This window comes from Carlito syrichta, unplaced genomic scaffold, assembly GCF_000164805.1.
Source record: "Carlito syrichta isolate Samal-C Ts95f unplaced genomic scaffold, Tarsius_syrichta-2.0.1 Scaffold309728, whole genome shotgun sequence".
Lineage (NCBI taxonomy): Eukaryota > Metazoa > Chordata > Mammalia > Primates > Tarsiidae > Carlito > Carlito syrichta.
The window spans coordinates 1,091,931-1,098,942 of record NW_007253824.1 but is presented as its reverse complement, the minus strand read 5'-3'; positions in this window follow the sequence as shown (position 1 = coordinate 1,098,942).

The following is a 7,012-nucleotide window of genomic DNA, read 5'->3' as shown; positions in this document are numbered from 1 at the left end:
AAACATCATCCTGCAATCTCACACCTTGTAATCTAGTTGGTCAGTTGTGATATAATTATACTGACAATTTTCAAGAAACATTACAAATAATTATTTTATCAGTTTCTGTTACCCCATTCCTAATGCATTTATGATACCTTTTAAAAAAAGAAGCAATAATTTGACTTATATTGAAGTATATATAGTTATATGTTAATATATATAATATATTTAATATATTACATACTGATATATATTATTTTATATTTCTTCTAACAATTACATAGACATATGGTCTAGAGTATTAGTACATTAAGTGAAGGACATTAACTTATGCTCTTTATGAATTAAGTGGCAAGTACAGCACGATGAAGCTTCCCCACTAGGTTTTTTTTTTTTTTTTGAGTTGGAGTCTCACTCTGTCGCCCAGACTGGAGTGCAGTGGCCGCTCCCGGCCACCGCAGCCTCGACCTGCTGGGCTCCGGCGATCCTTCCTCCTCAGCCTTCTGAGTAGCCGGAATTACAGGCACGTGCTACCACGCCTGGCTGATTTTTTGATTTATTGTAGAGATGAGGTCTCGCTGCCCAGGCGGGTCTCGAACCCGCGGGCTCAGGCAATCCACTCACCCCAGCCTCCCAAACGCGCGGGATTACAGGCTGAGCCACCGAGCCCGGCTGGTATTTTTAAAGTTTTATTGCCTTTACCTAGGTTTTTATTTCTATTGGTTTAAAAGAATCATAAAATTTTGCATTTGTTTATGATGATGCAGTTAGAAAATATAATAATTCTGGCCTTAGCTTTAGTTTGTATTTTACACACTATCATTTAGAAATTTGAAGAAGTAAAGCATGTTTAAGGTATATTTAAAACACTGATAGAAAATTATCTTTAAATTGCAACTTTAGAATACTGTGAATCTGATAGGATTTTTGATAGGATAGGATACACTGGTAGGATAATTTGAACTAGATATAAATTACTTAGACAAATGTATATATATCAAATATACTTAACTTTTTGATTTTTTAAAAAGTTGATTTTTATTTGTATTAGCCTGTATTTTACTGAGTATATGATAAAAAGTTTTTTTAGAATAACATAAATCAAAATAAATGGGAAGATAGTACTTAGAAGTGTATTGTTTTTCTCCAAAAACAATAATCAGCAGAAAAGGATAGAACTTTAATAAAGTATAGCTCAATAATTTATGAGTGCAAATGTGAAGCATTTAGGGAAGTAACAATTGGATGTTTGAAAAATATTTTGATAAAATGCAAAATAACTAAAATATATTCCATTTCTACAATAGTGCAGAGTATTATTTAACATGTTTGATAATCTTACTATGAATGATCATTAAAACTATTTGAAATGATTTTTTCAGTAAAAATATGCTTCCTCCTATGCACAAAAGAAATGTTATTATAATTAATATTATTACTATATCCAAAGAATATTGCTATGATCAGCCTGCATTGCTTTTTTATCTCTCTGAGTGGGAGAATATTTGGTACATTTGTTTTTTCCATGCAGAATAAGTTGGACCAAAAGATATTCAAAAACTTGTACTTCTAGTTTTAGATTACATTATACCTCAGAGAATATTGAAATCATGGAGTGAAATTTCTCAACAAGCACAGAGTTAGTTTTCTAGAGGAATAAAATGAAATAAATGTTAACAGCAACAACAAAATCATGAAAAGTCCTGTTGTTCTTCAGAGACTTGCCAAGAAATTTTATTATTTAAAGAAAAGAAAATACACTCAAGATAGGAACTCAAAACTGAGTTTTGTAGTGAAATGTATGGGTAAAGTTAAGGGTTATGAAAACATGAGAATTATAGAATATATATGATACATATACATGATATGTTATTCATATACACACACAGACATTTCAATAAGTTATTTAAAACAACAATAATAAGCCGGGCTCGGTGGCTCAGCCTGTAATCCTGCGCCTTTGGGAGGCTGAGGTGAGTGGATTGCCTGAGCCCGCGGGTTCGAGACCCGCCTGGGCAGCGTAGACCTCATCTCTACAATAAAAATTTAAAAATTAGCCGGGCATGGTAGCGCGCGCCTGTAGTTCCAGCTCCTTGGAAGGCTGAGGCGGAAGGATCGCCGGAGCCCAGCAGGTCGAGGCTGCGGTGGCCGGGAGCGGCCACTGCACTCCAGTCTGGGCGACAGAGTGAGACTCCAACTCAAAAAAATAAATAAATAAATAAACAACAATAATAAAGTATGATTATTTTAAGATATTGAACATAAAGGTCTCTGATTAAATCTATAGTAACCAACCTTAATTGATTTTCACTTCCTAGCAAGGTGATACTTGGTATCATATCAAATATAAACCTTTCAAAAAAAATCAATTCTCTGTAGTAATGCTTAGAAGCTGTGCTGACTTTTTTTTAATTCCTCTCTAGAAAGGGATGAAAAATATAAAATAATTCTACATTTGCATTTCTTCATTGTAATTGTCTTCCTTGTAATAATAATGAAAAAATAAAACATTAACATATATAACAGGTACTTATTTAAAAATTATTCTTATTTTTACAAAAAAAAGAGATATCAGTATTTCTGTCAAATCCATTATTTCACCTAGTTAAAATCTATAAAGAACAACAAAGGAAAGTACTGAGATCTTCCTTTTCATCACATGATGTGAAGATAACCTTGGAGAAGGGTGCTGGCAAGGTGTTTTTCATACATAAAAGCATGACTTATTGTATGTATCAGCTTTGAAATTTGGAAACTGAACTGAGTATAATTTTTAAAAAACCATTGCTTCAGTAAGTAAAGTTACATATAACTAAAAGTCACACATTTTATAAAAAATTTAAACATTCTTAGAACCTCTGAAGTTCTGAACACAAATGCATATATGGTAAATGAAATTAAAATTGATGCCAATGCTAGAAATTTTAGGAAAATACAAGTCCTCTTGTATTACTCTGCTAAAGATGCCATGACAAAATGTTATAAACTGGGTAATTTAAATGACAGAAATGTATTTTCTCATAGTTCTGGGAGATCAAAGTCCAAGACCAAGTTTTCAGTAGGTCTGGTTTCTCCTTGGATTGCAGTTGACACCTTCTGTCTGTGTCTTCACTTTGTTTATATTCTGTGAACTGGCACCCTTGTCATCTTTCTCTTCTTTTAAGGATATCAGTCATATTGGATTAGGGCCTAACTCATGAACTCACTTAAGTGTAGTCATCATTTTAAAGACCTTATCTCTAAATACAGACACATTATGAGGTATTTGAAGTCAGGGCTCCAACACATAAATTATGGGGAAAGGTGTGCAGTATTCATTCCATAACACACCTTAAATTTTTAATAAAATTAAAGAATGTACTAAATTACCTAAATAAACTTTTAATTTTTCTCTTTAAATAATGTTGCAAAGAGTAAGATAAAATCACCATATTATATTCTCTGATCTATAGAAAGCATCTCAAATTATTTTTGTGAGGAGATATTTAAAAATGCATAGCACACCATGTGAAGATGAAGGTGGATATTGGAGTGATGCATCTGTAAACCAAGAAATGTCAAAGATTCCCAGCAAATCACCAGAAGCATGAAACAAATTCTTCATCTCAGTTCTCAGAAGGAACTAACCTTGCTGACAACTTGATCTCAGAATTCTAACCTCTACAACTGTGAGAAAATAAATGCCTGTTATTTTTAAGCCATCCCATTTGTGGTTGATTTTTTAAAAAACCTCATTGTTTTATTTGTCCTTTTTCTATTCTTTCTCCCATCTTAATATGTCCTAAAATTTTTAATTTTTATGCCTTTAACAGCAGTGTCTTGCAGTCAAAAATTGTTGATAATAAACATTTGTTAAGTGAATAAGTACATACTATGGTGTATAGGTTAGTTAAAATTTATAAGACCAAAAAGTTATAGGAGAAAATGGTGTATCATCATTGTTTTGACTGGTGTTTCATTATAAATAAAATTAGCATATGATTAGGTTATCACTGACTTTTTGTTGTTTTGATTGTCTCTTTTTTCTTTCCTAAAACTACTTTTTCATCTACTATGCTTACTTTTCTGCTGAACTATGCGTTTTTATTATTAATTTGTACAAGTCCTTTACAAATAAAAAATTATTAGTTTGTTATATGTACTACAAGTAAATTTTCAGTTTATGACTTTCTTCTTTTAGTGAGGGCATTCAATACTAATTCTCTTGAGATTTTGTAATATTTTGCATTATTATATAGTTAAATTAGTCAAACTTTTCTTACAAGGAAAAAATGCACAATGCAAAATCTTGCAGTCACATTTTGAGAGTTTCACATTTCAGTTTTGCTCAAGCTTTGCACTGTTGAGTCATCTGATCCATCAATCTCTTACTTCACCACACTATTCTGCCAGAGGGAGATTTTAATTCATGTTAGTGAGCCAATCACTAAGGCTTCTTTATTTTATTTTATTTTTTATTTTAAAGATGCAGGGCACAATTCATGATTAGGTACTTAAGTGGTCATCATTAAGACTTCTAATGCAGACATTGAAGTATTAACCAAAATCATAATCAGAGGTCTGGGGCTTTAGAACTTGTCTTTGCCAATGCAACAGTTTCTAGAATTTCCATCTAACTGGTTCACAGAGAGGTTATTTAGTGACAAGTAACTGCATATGTCTACTTTCTTTTCCATTTCATACATGTGACTTCCACTGGGAAAGCAAGCTGGAGAAACCCTAGGAAGACTATTTGTGATTCCCTTTTGCTAAATTCCAGAGAAAATCAAGCTGATTATTATTCAATTGATTATTCGACCTCAAGTCTTTTTCTTTTTTTACTCTATTCTATCATAAAGATGTGGGGTACAAGTCAGGTGTTTAGGTACCTAAGTAACGTATGTGAAGATGAAGCTTGGGTCTCAAATTGGCCCTCACCCTTGTTTAGGACTAGGTACTCTTTGTGTTGTTACATTTCTCCTGACTTCCTTCCTCTCCTGGCAGTGTTCCATGACTGTCATTCCTTCCCTTGTACGATTGTGATTAATGTTCAAGTCCCACTTATGAGTGACAGCACGTGATATTTGGTTTTTTGTTTCTGTGAAAATGTCTATCTTACTACAATTACTTAAATTTTCATAAAAAATGTATTTGCTAAAATTCTTAGGTATGTTGAAAGATAAGGGTAATTTGAAATGCTATTACTGATAAACTGGTCAAAAAATAAGCAACTCAAATACATGTAGGTTAAGAACATCTCTTGACAGTTTGGTTTCTGTTTAAAGAATGTAGATTTGGGTTATTAAATTAATTGAATTGATGAATATGCCTCCATGCAATTTGAGTTTTTATATATTTTTTGGAAGAGAAAATTTTACTGGTTTCACTGATTATGTCTCTCTAACATAATATCCGTGAATATTTTAATTTACTAATAAAAAAGTGAATATTTAAAATGTTACTCATTAACTTTTTTTAATATCAATATAAATAAACAGTGTTAGAAGTAACGTTAGTTTGTGTGAATGAAGAAATCAAGGGGAAAACACTTTTCCGTCCAGGGCCAAATTACAAGGGCCTAGCAGCTGATAATACACAATCAAAAATAAAATATTTTGAAGAATTTTGAATTTTTTTAAATTTAAATATGCACAGAGAAATCACATGGATATATGTATACTTAAACTTTTTTCTATGTCAAACTGATAAGCAGTTCACAGGAACCATTGCATATTGCTTGCTGGACATACAAGAAAAAATATCAATGTGTGAACAATTTTAGAGTGCCCTAAACTAAACATTCATTAAACAAGCAGCAGCCAAACAGTACAGAAAAACAGAGAAACACCATCTGTAGATTTCAAAAACAGAAACTGAATTATAAATATTTCACCTGTGGTCAAATCCTAAAATAATAATTTCAAGTTTAATTCTAAGTTGGTTATTTGAAATTTTGCATTTTGTATTCCATCAGAACATATTAAAATCCTGATTTAATTAGTTATTGCACAAGTATGTAAATAAATGTATTCTAAAACAAGCATTGATTTTGTAAATGAACTTTAGTTTCACCTTCTAGTCATGCACAATTAGCAAGAAATTTTCTATTATACCACTAGTAGTTGGTGATTGATTCCATTCTAGGATAGCCACTATCAGATCTAACTTTTTGCCATAAAAAATACGTGTAAATACATGGAATATATAATACATCAAGTAGAATTCCAAGGTCTTTTTTTTTTTTTTTTTTTTTTTTGAGTTGGAGTCTCACTCTGTACCCAGACTGGAGTGCAGTGGCCGCTCCCAGCCACCACAGCCTCAACCTGCTGGGCTCTGGCAATCCTTCCGCCTCAGCCTTCCGAGTAGCCAGAATTATAGGCGCGCGCTACCACGCCCGGCTGATTTTTTGATTATATTGTAGAGATGAGATCTCGCTGCCCAGGCGGGTCTCGAACCCGCGGGCTCAGGCAATCCACTCACCTCAGCCTCCCAAAGACGCAGGATTACAGGCTGAGCCACCAAGCCTGGCTGAATTCCAAGGTCTTACAGAAAACTTACACTGACTGTCTTGGGCCCTAATGAACTGCAGATTGGTTGTTATAATAGGCTTTGTATGATAAAACCTGTTAAAACATCTCATTTGCTTTAAACTAAACAAAAAAGCCAGATTAAGATTATAGCTTCCATTAGAGCCTCTATGGTGGATAAAGTGATAATGAGAGCAAGCATTAGATTAAAAATACATCTTCTTCCACTTCTCACCCAATATAATTGCAAAATCGCCAAAACTAAAATAAAGTCAAAGAAAAATGAGATGAGGAAAAAAGACATTGAATTTATGCTAAAAATAAATTGTGATTTATTTACTGAAACACAAAGTTTACTGTAGTCAAATAGATAAGAAGTCTACCATCAATTTTATAAAAAATTCATTATTTATGAAATCTCAGCACTACTTGGCTCAAGAATCAAAACAAAATAAATAAGAGGACTAAAAATCATATTCACCAACATCCACAACAATTTTGGCCAAGAATAAAATGTAGGTGGG